A 14,893-nucleotide genomic window follows, 5' to 3' on the forward strand; every position below is an offset into this window, starting at 1 on the left:
GGCATGCAAAGGAGAGAACAGTTGTCCTAGCTTCCGACACACTCAAGTGACGGCAGTCGAGTGGGAGCCCCGGGGCCCTTGCCCTCCACAGGCGCCCCGGACAGAGCATGCTACAGAGGAGGGCAGCCGAAGGACATTTCTGTTCATTGTTTAAAGAAGACACGAGTCTGAAGGACTTCCGCCAAGATGGAGGCGTAGGCGGAAGCACTAAGCCTTCTCGCACAACCAAGTTTAAAAACAACACAGTTTTGGCAACAAAAACGCAGCCAAACCACAGAAAATTGAACGACGCGGAAGTCTGACAACAATGAACCCTTCAGCCAAACCAGTAAGAGGGGCAGAGCCAGCAGCAGAGCGGGGTCGGGCAGGAAAGATCCACCGGACCTACCTGAGCCCGCAACCCAGGTGCGCCGGCAGCCGTGGGCGGATCCCAGGCGTGGAGAAGCGGGCGGACCCACTGAGGGCTGACCGCAGTCACACATTCGCACGCAGATAAACCGGTGAAGGAGCCAGCAGTGAGACGGACTGCAGGCTCCAGCGGCAGGAAGCGGCAGAGGGAACCGCCATTGTTCCTCTGACCCCGCCCCCACATACAGCGTCACAAAACAGCGACCTGCGTGGCCCCGCCCTGGTGAACACCTAAGGCTCCGCCCCTCATATGTAACAGGCACCAACAGACCAAAACATTATGGCGCAAGAACAACTCAGAGCCCCAGAGCCGATAAATCTAAGCAAACAAGAAATTACCAAACTTTCAGATGCACAGTTCAAAACACTGGTGATCGGGATGCTCACAGAACTGGTTGATTTTAGTCACAAATTAGAGGAACATATGAAGGTTAAACTAATTGAAATGAAGGGAAATGCACAGGAAACCAATAGTGATGGAAAGGAAACTGGGACTCAAATCAAAGGAGTGGACCAGAAGAAGGAAAAAAAATGACCAAACAGAAAAGGATGAAGAAACAAGAATTCAAAAAAATGAGGAGAGGCTTAGGAACCTCCAGGACATCTTTAAACATTCCAACATCTGAATTATAGGGGTACCAGAAGGGGAGGAGGAACAGCCACGAGTGGAAAACTTATTTGAATAAATAATAAAGGAGAACTTCCCCATTCTGGCAAAGGAAATAGACTTCCAGGAAATCCAGGAAGCTCAGAGAGTCCCCAAGAAGTTGGACCCAAGAAGGAACACACCAAGGCACATCATCATTACATTAGCCAAGATTCAAATGAAGGAGAGAATCCTGGAAGCAGCAAGAGATAAGAGGACAGTCACCTACAAAGGAGTTCCCATCAGACTGTCAGCAGGTTTCTCAAAAGAGACCTTACAGGCAAGAAGGGGCTGGAAAGAAGTATTCCAAGTCATGAAAGTCAAGGACCTACATCCAAGATTGATCTATCCAGCAAAGCTTTCATTTAGAATGGAAGGGCAGATAAAGTGCTTCCCATATAAGACCAAATTCAAGGAGTTCATCATCACCAAGCCCTTTAAACTCACAGTTATTAAGAACCACACCTAAAACAAAAGCAAACTAAGAGGACAGCTAGATCAGGAGCAGAACCATAGAAATGAAGATCACATGGAGGGTTAGCAACAAGGGAGTGAGAGAAGAAGAAGGGGGGAGAAGGTACAGAAAGTAAGTAGCATAGACAGTAGGTAGAAAATAGACAGGGGGAGGGCAAGAATAGTATGGGAAATACAGAATCTAAAGAACTTGAGACACGTGGACATAAACTAAAGGGGGGATTGTGGGGGAGGGGTGTGCAGGGTGGAGGGGATTGAAGGGGGGAATAGAACAACTGTAATGGCATAATTAATAAAATATATATTAAAAAAAGACACAAGTCTGGGCAGGGATTCTGGTTGCATGGCTTCCGGCTGAAAGTGAAGGAAAAGGACGTTGAGTTGGAAGCACATGAAAGGTTCCAGGTTCCTGGCACGGTGCCTGGGGCCAGAGGTGGCAGTCATACCAGGCTAGATGATGGATGGATGAATGGATGATGGATGGATGATGGATGGATGGATAGATGGATGATGGATGGATGGATGGATGGATGGATGGATAAATGGATGATGGATGGATGATGGACGGATAGATGGATGATGGATGGATGATGGACGGATAGATGGATGATGGAGGGATGATACATGGATGATGGATGTTCGGTAGGTGGATAGATGGATTCTCAAACTGGAACCTGTCTCTGTGATCATCTCTGTTGTCTGTATCTCAGTTTGCACAGATATTTTTCACACACACAAATGCCCACTGGGAGCAGAAAAACTTAACTTAGAGACCACTTCTGATGGCCAGGCTCTTCCAAAGCAAGGATCGGCAAGTTGGCACACTAACTCTGGAGTTTTAGTGAGAGGAAAGTATTACCTGCTCTGTAAGGGGGAACTTGGTGGCTCAGCTGGACACACCATGCCGTGGGGAACAGGGCCAGGCAGTGGTGCTGAAGAGAGGAGGGAAGGAAGTATGGCCAGACTGCTTTCTGGTTTTCAAGTCCTTTTCTTCTAGGGGACAATGCTGTGCTATATTCCCCAGGCTTCTGGGTATGTAGGCACGGCCATATGGCTGAGTTCTGACCCCTGACATGTGGGTGGCAAGGGTGTGCACAACTCCTAGGCAGGGCCCATAGAACTCTTGCATCCCCTCTCCATCACAGGCTGAGAGGAGAGGACTCCAAGGGTATAAAGGAGGGTGGAGCCACAGGGTGGAGGGAGCCTGGGTCACTAAGTGACATTGGGAAGAGCCTGCTGGCTGATTGCTGCTCAACCACTGAGAGTCGGGGGGGCTGTTTGTTACAGCAGCAGGTGCTACTTGTCCTGACCGATACAAAGGAGATGAGGAAGGCAAGGAGCAGGGCTCTCCCTCCTACAGGGTACTCCAGAGAAAGGAGATCCCCAACTCAGTGGTGTTCAGAGGCCAACTTCTAGGACGCTGGGCAGGGCCATGAAGTAACTCTCTGTGACCCAGGCTGGCAGGCAAACAAACACAGGGAAGGAAGAACAGGTAGGAGGTACCAGAACCAGGGCACCCAAGGTGAACTAACCTGACATGGGGTCAAAAATCCCATATTTTCAAAATGAAAGGGGGGAAAAGTTCGATTAAAACATCAACTTGAAAAATAAATTAAAAAGTAATAAAAGTTTCAAATAAGCCACTTTCCTCTTAATTCACCAAAGTTTGTTAGAGTAGACGAATGACAAAGAATGATTTTTTTCCATTTACTTTCCATCAGATTTGGGGGACGGGCAGCTCTTTGATTGAGAGATTTTTTTTTGGTAACATGTTCAAAGGCTTAATCACCATTTATTTCCACGGCTATAGCTTCGTTTCCATGGGCCAAGGTTAATCCTTGTAGATCGAGGCCACTACGCTGCAGGCTGGATTCAGCACTGCAGGTGAAGGAGGGCCCAGCGTGTGTCCCCCCGCTGACCGCCGGGTGGGTGTCCTGTGACCGATGTCAGATGGTTTTCTCTTCCCTCCCGGACGTGCTAAGCGAGACCTCTGCGACTGCCACTTCCCACCTGAGGGACTTCACGCAGTGGCATCTGTCAAGAAGGACGCCTGTCGCGGAGCTTGCCTGGCCGGCTGGCTGAAGGGCCCCGGCTGCCCGTGACCTTGCCTTCCAGGGTCTACCACATTTCCCACCCCTGTTTTTCTAGCCTCCTTAGCTATTCGTGGGGAAAATATCACGGTGGGTAGGAAGTTTTTGCTCTGAATCCAAAGAAAGAGAAGAAAAGCAAGAGCAAAGGGAAAGGATGCTAAAAAATAAAAAGACTTTGAGAAATGCCAAATGCGCTTGTTAAGCAAATAATTTCCCAGGGTTTCCTAATGGACAAGGAAACTTGAGAGCTAAGAAAAAGAAAAGAAAAGAAAAAACCAGCTGAAGAAAATACCTCCATTTCAGACTGGCACTGTGTACCCACCGGGAGCCTCCTGGCATCTGCCGGTGTCAAGGGTCCGGTCAAGATGTTGCTTGGAAGCCAGCTGGACATCTGGAAGCTTCTCAGAACCTCCCCTCTCGCCCGGGCCCCAGAAGTGGCTTTGTGGCAGCTGCTCTTGGCGCCTGGACCTCCTATCACACAGGAAGGAGAGAGTGAGTTGTTTCTCTTGGAACCAAGAACAAGATGAATTCTTCTCACCATTCAGGGCTCAGCTCAGATGCCACCTCCTCAGGAAGCCTTCCATGACTACCCCTCCTTCCCGGGTCACTCTGTCCTTCGTCACCCTGCTTTCCAGTCTTCACGGAACATAACTCCACCTAAAATGACGAGCTGTCTTGTTTCCGTGTCCACCACACCAGCAGGCAGCTCCACGGAGGAAGGGACTGTACCTTCCTCGCCAACCGTCCCTGGCACCTGGGAGTGTGTCAGGCACCTAGTAGGTGGTTGTCAGTAAGTGTTGGCTGAAGTTGAATCCTTATGTGAATGCTGAGACATTAAGAAGGAATTAGAGAGTCAGCATTGCATTCCAGAAGGACTGGCCTGTCTCCTGCGCATGTCTTTGCAAAAAATGTGAGATCTGTGTGTGTGTGTGTGTATACATTTCTTTTCTGTAGGTGATTCCCGACCACGACCCTTGTGCCGAGCACAGCCTGTGTGCTGGGACCCCGTTCCGAGCAAAAGGCCTGCAGGCCTCCCCCCGAAGCTGTGCTGAGCGCGGGGCCGGGTCACGCACGGGCCGGCTCCCAGGGGTCTCCGGTCTGCCCGCCTGCTGTGCACGGGTACATGCACCCACAGCGGCGTCTTCATCACCCTCTGAGCACAAACCACACCTCATCCTCACGCGAAGGACAGCCACCAAGAGCCTGTGAGGCTGAGGCAGCTTATCCGGGGGACAGCCAACGTGCCCTGGGGCGTTTGGGACACCCAAGGATGCCAAGGTGGTGGGACATCAGCCGGGACCCTGGGGTCCTTGGGGGGGAGGGGGAGTCTGGAGGATGAACCAGAGCATGTGCCCCCAAGTGATCTTTTCCTTCTCTCGGTGGTGCAAATGCAGCCCAGACAGATGCTGCGGCTGCTGCTTGGGGCGGGGCCCGCGGCAGGCCAGTGCCTCTGAACCAGGGGCTGGAATGGACTCTCACAAAGGGGCCACTGTCTTTGGAGGGGCCGGTCGGGGCCCAGCAGAGCCGGCGGGCGGGAGTTTGCACAGCTGCGGCTGCGAGCAAACATGTTCTCCAAGCTGACCCGGGCCCGCGGCTTTGGGCGTTAAACCTGACACTTTCCAGATGTCGGCAGCGCCCTGGCGTTGGCAAGGTCCTCTGCGCCCTGGCCCCAGGCGCACAAACGCGTGCACGCGCTCCCGAACACGCCCCGGCCCTGTGAAGGCCCCATTGTGCAGGGACCCCAGGCCTCTCCTGCAGACTCCACACCCAGACCTGAAGGTGAGTCCCCCGGGCTGAGCCGGAGATTTATGAGCTGGATTTCAAAACAGTTCAAGTTCAAAGTTGGCTCCTCGGCAGCTGCCACTCTGACCGCCGTCCTTCTGCGTGCCCGGCTCCAGGCTGGATGGTGAGGGGGTGCTGGGCGTGTCTTCTAGAGGGTTCTTTTTAACCCATGTGAGGGCGAACCCTGAGATCTCTGCCTCCAGAGCAAGGGGAGTGGGGTGCCCTCCGTGGCCACTCTCAGTCCTCATCTGGCCTGGAGCACAGCCCCTGTGGTCCCCCCACACATGGGCCCCAGCCGCCTGGAGAGCCCGGGACCATTGCAAACCCCGACCTGAGCCCAGGCTTTTCCAGCTTCCTGGTTCTAGAAGCCTCCTTACTCAGCAGCCCCACCAGAGGGGCACACAGGTGCCCGGGGCAGTAAGCAGGCTGAGGCCAAGTGACAGGCGGGAAGGGGGACCCTAGGACATTTCATTGAGCAGGAGGTGGCTTATGGCAGCGGACAGCCCAGGCCCCACCCCGACATGGGGTCTCTCTGCTGGTGCTGACACCAGAGGGTCCCCTTCCCGTCCCTGCCCCTGGGTCATGGAAAGTTCACAGGAGGTTGTAGGAGGTGAAAGTGCTGACTCACAGTTTCTCCCACGGGGCCTGTCCCACGGGGGCACACCTGAGGACACTGGGGACACGCCCTCTCAGGGGGCTGGACAGGCCGCCGCAGCCTCCACCCTCGCAGGCAGCGAGTGAGCGGGCACCGTTTTCACACACAAAGTGCACACATCCAGGCTGTGAAGCCCTGGCTCCAGGCTCCAAGTCCTGGACCTCGGTCTGCTGCTCTGCAGAGAACCCTGGGCTGGGTCCTCTCCTCCTGTGGGGGGCCGTGCCCTGGAGGTCCCAGGAGTTGGTCTCCCAGCGCCCACTCATGGGGCCCCCACAGAGCCGGCCTCACGCATCTGTGCGTCCTGGCCAACTCGCAAGGCCTGGGGATGAATCAGCCCATTCTGCTTCTGGCAGACAGACGGGCCTATCGCCCGCTCCACCTGTCTGGTCACCACACTGGAGCTCTGAATCCCCCTTTTGTGGGGCTGGTGGGAAAAGGGGGACCTTTGGAGCCTTCCAAAGACACTCTCTGAGCCCTGCCCGCGGACTGGTACCACCCCCCTCCACCCCCGCTGTTGCCCCAAGTGTGGGCCTGGTGTCTCTGGGACAGGAATGAGCCAAAGGACTTCAGAGCTGCGGCTCTCAGACCGGGAGAGACCTGGCTGGCGGCCAGGGAGGTGACTCTAACCCTGGGCCTGGGACTCGGTGCCATCCTGGCGTCCGGGACAGGTCAGAGAGTGTGCTCGAGGCTGGGGCGTTTGACAAGTGTGACCTGTGCAGCAGCAGCACGCTCTGGACGGGAAGCTGGAAAGCCACACGTGTGCACACTCACACATGCACACGCTCACACGCAGGGCCGAGTGACTGGCGAATCAGGGCCCACGCCTCGGTGAACTGTGTCCCCCTGGAAAAGGCACGCTGGGGTCCCAACCCAGGGCCCCGGGAGCGTGGCCTTGTTTGGAAATGAGGGCTTTGCAGGTGTGGTCCGGTGCACATGAGGTCCCGCGGCGGCCGGCCCTGAGGGCGGCCGTCTGGAGAAACTCGCGGGGGAGACGGTGCCCATGGGGACCGGGCTGGGGAGACGGGTCTGCCAGGTTCGGCCCCGTCCTCTCTCCGTCCTCCAATCGTCTTTTCGAAATGGAAACAGCGGGTGATCGGAAAGACTTCAAGACTAATTCAACGGGCCCCGCACCACCGGCCGGATCGAGAAAGAAAACGTCGCCCCGAAGGCCGGGTTCCCACCAGAGTGGACGGTCACCCTGCACTTGATTCAGCTGCTCCCACACATTTCACGCGACATTTCTACATGTGCCCGAACATATCACCGAACAGTAGGCATTATATGTTTTAAGCTGCACATATATGTATATCTTGCTGTATCTATCCTTGCACAAGTTGGTGCTTTAAAAATTTTTTTAAATTAATGTTTTAATTGATTTTAGAGAGATGATGCAGGGGAGAGAGAAGGGTCTGTCATCTCTGCATTCCTTGGCTGATTCTTGTAGGTGCCCTGACTGGGGATTGAACCCACAACCTTGGCCTATCGGGATGATGCTCTAACCACTGGAGCTACACAACTCGCTGCTTTGACTCAGTGTTAACTTGGTCAGTTCATTCACATCCACGCACGTCCTGCTGGATGGTGTGTTTTCTGCCCTGCAGGGCAGAGACCGTTGACCTGCCGACAGCCAGCAGAAGGTTCCAGACTGCGCTGACCCAGTGGAGGGGCCGGCTGAGTGCCTCTCAGTAAGCTCCGCCCTTTGTGAATCCAGGACCAAGTCCCCTTGTAAGGGCACCAGTCACACCAGGTCAGGCTGCCCTGTGCCGATGTAGCCATGCTTTAGCTAATGACACCTGAAAACAGCCCGGTCTCCAAATCGGGTTGCATTCTGAGGTGCTGGGGATTGGGGCTTCAGCCCTGGAGTTTTGGGGGGCACAGTTCAGCCCGCACAGTGCCTCTTTGCTGTCAACGACATGGTGTCAACCCTAAAGAGTGTTTCCAACTTGTTCCTGCATGGCCGAGGGCGACGGGAGTGGAGCCGAGTTTGCTGCTTACAATTCCTCCATACTCAGCGCTCCACTCCCAACTCCTTTTCTCTGCTGTTCCCCTATAACACACATGTGCATGCACACACACACACACAGATCCTCACACACACTGACACACGCATGCCCACGTGAAGGTTAAATTTCCGCAGGGCAACATGTAGGGTTAACTCGAGGGAGAACAGCATCCCCTTGGAAAACACCAGCCGCCAGCCAGCCCTGCGTGGGCCCCCCGGGCTCGGGGCCTGCCTTTCCCTTTGGCTGCGAGGCCCTGCACAAGGGCAGAGTGTGCCGGGCAGAGACACAGCCTGCATTCTCCGGGGCGCCCGCCCCCAAAAGCCAGACTTTCGATCAAAGCCAGAGGTGTGACAGATGGGCCCGAGTGGCGAAGACGCCCCATTTCCCGTGGAAAATGCCACATTGTTCCTGCAGGCCGGGAGCCGGGAGCCACCTGCCGGGTTCGGTGGGGGGGGGGGGCGGGGGGAGCCTGCTCGGCCTTCTCCCCTGGAAAGGCGCCCCCGGTGGGCGTTGGCGGGGTGTTGGGGGCTGCCGGAGGCTCTAGGCTTATCTCTCTGAAATTTTGCTTCAGAATTTTGCTTCAGCTGAGAACATTCTTTTTTTTTTTTTTTTTTTTAAAGATTTTATTTACTTATATTTAGACAGAGAAGAAGGGAGGGAGAAAGAGAGGGAGAGAAATGACAATGTGTAGTTGCCTCTCACGCACCCCCTACTGGGGACCTGGCCCGCAAGCTAGGCATGTGCCCTGACTGGGAATCGAACCAGCGACCCTTTGGTTCTCAGCCCATGCTCAATCCACTGAGCTACACCAGCCAGGGCGAGAACATTCATTTTTAACTCACATTTTTCTAGTTGATCAAAGATCAACTTCAACTGTGAACAATATAACCTTCTACAGCAGAAATGTCAAACCCATTTTCACCGGGGCAGGGGGGGCACGTCAGCCTCAGGGTCTCCTTCCAAGGGCCGAATGTGGTGTTAGGACTGTGTATAAATGTAACTGCTCCTCAACTAGGGGCAAGGAGCCCGGCCCTGCCACCGGGTAGAAACAAGGTGCAGGGCTGGGTACAACAAGGCGGAGGGCCGGGTTCAGCCACGGGCCTGGTGTTTGCCGCCTGTGTTCCAGAGATTAAAGATGTAGGTGAACTCTCTTTGTCCCTGGTATTCCTACTCTTTTTTTTTTGACCAGGCGGAGGAAAAACACTGGTGCCCGCCAATCCCCGCCGTGCAAGATGGAACCTTCCACCCTGCCGTGTGTGCTCGCATCTCGGGACACCCCTGTCCGTGGCGTTGGCCGGAGGCTCGGGTTTGCCTTGAGCAGCTGAGACGTACCACCTCCCTCCTCGAGACGCTTCCTTTGCCTGCACTCAGTCGGCCTGTCCCCACAGGCAGACCTCTCTGTCTGTCCCTCTCTGCCATGTCCTATGTCCCGTCATTGCCCAGCCAGGATTCCCTACGGCTGAAAGCTGCTGGAATCAGGTCCTCCCTGTGACCCCATCTCCACCCACTGACTGTGGCGTCTCTCATGGGTCAGCCGCAGCTGCTGTACCCCACAGAGGACCCCCACCCCTCCTAATAACAACCTTAAAGTCTAAGTGATTTACTGCAGTGGTGTGCCCCCCATGCACGCCGGCACGGCGAGGTCTCTGCTGTGGTGATCTGGGGACCCGGGCTCCTTCCCCGTCGTGGCTCCATCCCGGCACCTGCCCCCGAGTCTCGCGTGTCCAGCTGGGGGGCTGGAAAGAGCTCGCCGAGTCTCTCGGGAGCTTTCGGGGGCCAGGCCCGGAGGGGGCCACATCATTCTTGCCCATGGTCCACTGGCTAGAACCAGTCACGGGACCCCACCTAGAGGCAGAGTCTGGTGGGGGCAGGAAGTTAGGGGCTGCCAGGTGCCCCCATCCTGCTCACTGTATCTTGCTGTGGTTCTGTTACTTCCTCTGGCCTGGCAGTTCCTTTAAGGCAAGGAGGGCCCACAATTCTCTCGTGTTTCCCAGCCCGGGACTTCGGAGCAGGGGCCGAGAGGGAGTTGGCCGGGGGCCGAAGCCAAGTGACCCAGAGAGAGAGCAGGGAGCACAGGGCCCTGAGGCCAAGGAGGCCGGGACGGGGCTGCTGTCCTGGCCGCGAGCGGGGAGAAGGCCGCGAGTCACCGCCACCAGAGACAGAGGACGTGGGAGGGAGCAGAGGCCTCGCATGAGCTCCGGGCGTGATGCGAAATGACAGAGCAAAGCAAAGATCGTCGGAGAAGGGTCAACGGGGGGGCTTGTCGAGGGATGGCGTGACAGAGGCCCCTGCAGGGAGCGCCGCGTCCCCAAGGCCGGCAGGGGACGCATGGGCCAGCGTGGCTGAGAGGACATGACAAAGCCATCCCCAGAGCCCACCCTGGGCACAGTGTCACCTCCCGGGCCCCATGGCAGACCCCACGGTGCCCACACCCCCGGGGCCTACGCGCCGCAGTTCCTGAATGCACCTGGGGAGGCTGCTTGCGGGTTTGCTGTCTTCTTGCCCCTCGGGAAGGTGGGGCCCCCAGGTGTGGGCCCCCAGGTTTGGAGGGGGGGCTTTGCTGACAGGGCCTGGGATCGCGCCTCCTCCCTCGAGTTCGGAGCTCAGCCCGCCTGGCTCGTCTCCCCCCAATGTGGTGGCCTGCAGCCTTTGGCACGCGGTTTATTTATCCATTTAAATTGGGTTCTGGCATTTCCTTGTGTTCTCTCCATAAAGACCTTTTTATTTGGGTCCCAGAGAGCTGTTTACTGCTGAGCACATGTGGTAGGAAGAAAGGGTTGGACCAGAGACCCTGGCGGTCCTCTCTGGTGACCGCGGGCTGGAGGGGCGCCAGGGGGGCCTCTGCCCGCGCAGGGCAGCGCCGGCCTCCGTGCAGATAAGGATGGCCGCTCCCAACGCCCGCTGAGCTTAGAAATCAAGGACGGAGCCTGCCTCCCGCCGGAGTCCCCACCCCACCGCCCCCTGCCCCTCCAGGAAATGGCAGTGCCTCAGACACTGGGGGGGACGGAGCCCGGCCGCAGTCATGAAACACCCTCTGAAAAAGGCATTCCTGTGTTTGTGGTCTTTACCCTTAACGGGGTGAGAAGAATGAAGTTTGGGTAGGGGGTGGGCCGTGATCAAAGTCGCTGGAGACGTTTTAAGATGTGGGCAGGGGTGTGGGCAGATGCAGGGTTTGCCGGGGTCCTGACAGGGGCAGATAAAAGTGGGGGAGCTTCCCGAGGGTCCAACGAACACACCCCTGGGCGTTTACCCCAAGGAAACTTATGTCCACACACAGGTGTTTACGGCAGCTTTGTTCATTGTCGCCCAAACTGGGAGCAATGAGGCGTCCTTCAGTGCGTGGTGGATAAACACGCCTCGGCCCCTGCAGACCGCGGGACGTCCATTACTCAGCGCTGGAAGGCAACGGGCCCCCGGGCCGTGAGGTGCGCGAGGAGCCGTAAACGCACGTCACTCGGGGAAAGAACCCGCCTGAAAGGCTGGGTGCTGCAGGGTGCCAGCCACGGGACCTTCCGGAAAGGGCGAACTAAGGAGCCCGTGAAAAGATGGGGGGGGGGTGCTGGGAGGGGGAGAGGAGGGAGGGTCCGGCGGAGCACGGAGGGGGTTTGCGCGGCGAGCGTCCTCTGGATGAGACCATCATGATGGGCCCCCGTCCTTAGCCCGGCCCACAGGGCGCACAGACCAGCAGGGAGTCCCACACCAATGTGGGCTCCGTGTGACCATGGCGTGTGCGTGTGGGCTCCTCAGTCGGGCCACGTGCACCGCCTGGTGGGGACGCTGACGGTGGGGGGCTGTGTGCGTGGGGGCCGGGGGCACACGGGACACCTCTGTGCCTTCCGCTCGGTCCCGCTGTGAACCTACAACTGCTCTAGAAAATGGTCTTCCAAAGGATAGAGGAACAAAATTTGGGCCAGCCACATGAGGGAAAATTGGACAGTAAGCGGTAAGACAAGTTCAAGTGAAGGTATTTTTTTTTAGCATTGGGGGCAGCCAAGCATCCTGGGGGACAGGAAGGTTTTGGGGACAGGGGCCACGGTGCAGCAGACGAGGGACGAGAGAGAAAGCAGGACACGCAGGGAAGAAAAAGGAGTCGGACCCCGGGGCAGGTGCAGGGAGGGGCTTAGAGACAGACAGTCACGTTTTACTTATTTACTGAGAACTTGTGACAGGCAAGACGCGAGACACCTCTCATTCCGTCCTTGTGACAGCTCCCAGAATAGGGCCCCACTCGGGTACCCACTTTGCAGAGGAGGAAAGCGTGGCCGACATCGCTCCACAGAGCTGGGTGCGGCCACCCCGGGCGGATGGGAGCAGGGCCTCGGGGCAGAGGCCCACAGCTCTCAGTCAGCCCCACCCAGCGAGACCCCGCCAACCCTGCGAGAGGTTCCGGAGTCGGTGATAACTTGGGAGCTGCCAGATTTCTAACTTATGATTCATGCTCCTATTTACACGGCCCTTCCTCTCTGGGCGAGGAGCAGCCTGGTGGCAAACATCACCTCCCGACGCCTGGACGGCACCAGGGCCAACGACCAGCCCCAGGCAAAACCCCAGGAACCGCCGCAGCCTCGCCCACTAGAAAGTGCATTGACCTGCCTGCGTAAGTTTACATTTTCTGTAGCCACCGCAAAAAGGGAGAGAGAAGCAGGTGAAGCTAATTGTGATGCTACGTCGTCTGTGGTCTTTGGAAGGACTCTGGCTCACAGAGCAAACGGTGCTTGGAAATAAACTGAGCACGTCTCCCTCTTAAAAAAAATAAAAATTATATGCTATCTAATCCAATGTATCTAAAAATAGGATCTCAACATACAACTGCTATTTAAAAACCTATTATTTCGACTTTTTTTTGGTACTAAGTCCTTGAAAGCTGACATGTGTTTTATACTAACACACAGGTCCATTGGGAGGTTCCATTTTCACTGGACATTTGCAAGTGCTGTCAGTTCTGCAGTTTGAAACACACTGGTGTGTTTTCTAAAACACACCAGGTAGAAGGCTGCATTCACCCACCAAAGTTGTCCCGAACCCACTGGGCAGGTTTTCCAATCACTACATCAAATATCGGTTTTTTACACTGAAACCTGTTACAATTAAACGGAAATCAATTCCTCGGGGGACCAGCCCCATTTCGAGCGCTCACTAGCCAGGAGCAGCCAGAGGGCACCACAGGGGACAAGGACAGCGCACCCCCTGTCCCCATTTCTTTCTGCCGCTCCAGCCCGGCCTCCCCGCCTCTAACTCTTCCGTGCCGGACGCCCTCCTCCTCCTCCTCGCTGTTCTTCCTCGCCCTGCACCTTTCACCCAGACACGGCTTTGCCCGCGTGGTAGGCCAAAGCCAAGGGCTGCCGCTCCCGAGATGGACATGTGCCTGGGGCTGGCCTCGCCCTTGTGTTTCTCAACCTCCGCCAGCCGTGGGCATCGTGGCCACGATTCCAGGGGCCGCGACACCACTGTCGGCCCTCGGGCTGCAGGAGGGACGCCGGGCAATTATTCCACAGCACCTTCCGGACAGAGGTCCACGAGGGGGGCTGTGGCCCGTGCTGACCTCTCGTTTCTTCTCCCACCCCCTCCTTCGGCACTCTGCAGCGACGGCCACGGGTGTGTGTGTCTCGGCATCTGGACGATGAGAGCCCTCTGAGCCTGGGTCACATGTCCATTCCTGGTGCCCACCAGGGAAGCACTCGCAGGGTCCTGGGTCTCGCTCAGCGCCTCAGTCAGAGTCCACAGACGTGTCCACGGAGCAAAGAAAGTGCGTCCATGAGCCACTCCGATGCAACACACAGCTTCCTGAGCCGCCGATGCTCTTCCTGGGGATTTGAGCAAAAGCCACAGAAGGTTTGTCTCCGTGACAGGGGCCACCCCGAGCTGTCCATTTCCCTCCTGTGGACGTTATCCAAGGGGATTGGTGCCGTGGCCAGTGTTTGCTAGTGTTCGCGAGCACCTCTGTCTCCGAATCCACCCAGGACACCCTCGGGGAACTTCAAAGCATTCAGGCGTCTAAAGTCGGCTCCTTTACTCGATGGGGGTGCTGGTGGTGGTGGCGATGGCGGTGATGGGATGGCGATGGTGGCGGTGGTAAGTCCCACGGGATGTGAGGGGTCCTGAGAACAGGTGGCATCTTTCGTTTTCCTACCTCCCACTCAGAATTCAGCTCAGTAAATGCGTCTTGAACTGGAGGCAGACGCAGGAGCGGAGTAACTAAGCAGAAAAAGAGGGCCGCTCTGAGCTGCCAGGGCACTAAATGGGAAGCTGGGCACAGGCCTGGAGCCCGAGTCAGGAGAGAGAACGGAAGGCTGGCCCCGCAGGGGACGAGAGGGAGGAAGTGGACACTCACACCACTGCCCCTGTTCCCAGCCGACTCCTCCAACTGCGACCCGCCCAGAACCGGGAAGGAGCACACGACGTGGATTCGGACTCACTGGGCGCCCCCGGCAATATCTCGGGGTGATAAGCCCATCGGAGAAACAGCAGGACACAGTGGCAGGTCGGCATTTTCCTACAATTAGCAAAGTCCTGCCAACGGAACTCACGTGTCCAGGGATCAGTACACTTTCCCTGTAAAGGGCCGGAGGGTCCGTATTTCCGGCTTCGTGGGCTGGACCATCTCTGCTGGAACCACTCCGGGCGGAGGACTGCGACCCGTCGGCTGTGGGCGGGGCTAAGTGCCGACCGGCCTTCACTGACCAAAACCAGGCTACAGACCGCGTGGCGCCCAGGGCCCAAGTGTGCAGATACCCCCCACCCTCTGATTCACGAAGCGTGTTAAGGACTCGCTGGAAAGAAACAAATTCACAATATATTCAAAGAAAAGGCCATAGGAACCCCAGGCCTGGAAACC

General features: G+C 56.7%; 1 protein-coding gene across 1 annotated transcript in view; it reads right to left on the reverse strand.

Moving 5' to 3' along the window:
* RFLNA (refilin A) overlaps positions 1 to 14,893 on the reverse strand; it is a 123,012-nt gene that overhangs the window by 18,008 nt on the left and 90,111 nt on the right. The window contains exon 3 of the mRNA XM_053669787.1: positions 3,941 to 4,089. The gene's annotated coding sequence lies outside the window, so the exon portion shown is untranslated. The remainder of the gene's footprint in view (positions 1 to 3,940; positions 4,090 to 14,893) is intronic.

This window comes from Artibeus jamaicensis, unplaced genomic scaffold, assembly GCF_021234435.1.
Source record: "Artibeus jamaicensis isolate MK-2021 breed Jamaican fruit bat unplaced genomic scaffold, CSHL_Jam_final contig_525, whole genome shotgun sequence".
Classification (NCBI taxonomy): Eukaryota; Metazoa; Chordata; class Mammalia; order Chiroptera; family Phyllostomidae; genus Artibeus; species Artibeus jamaicensis.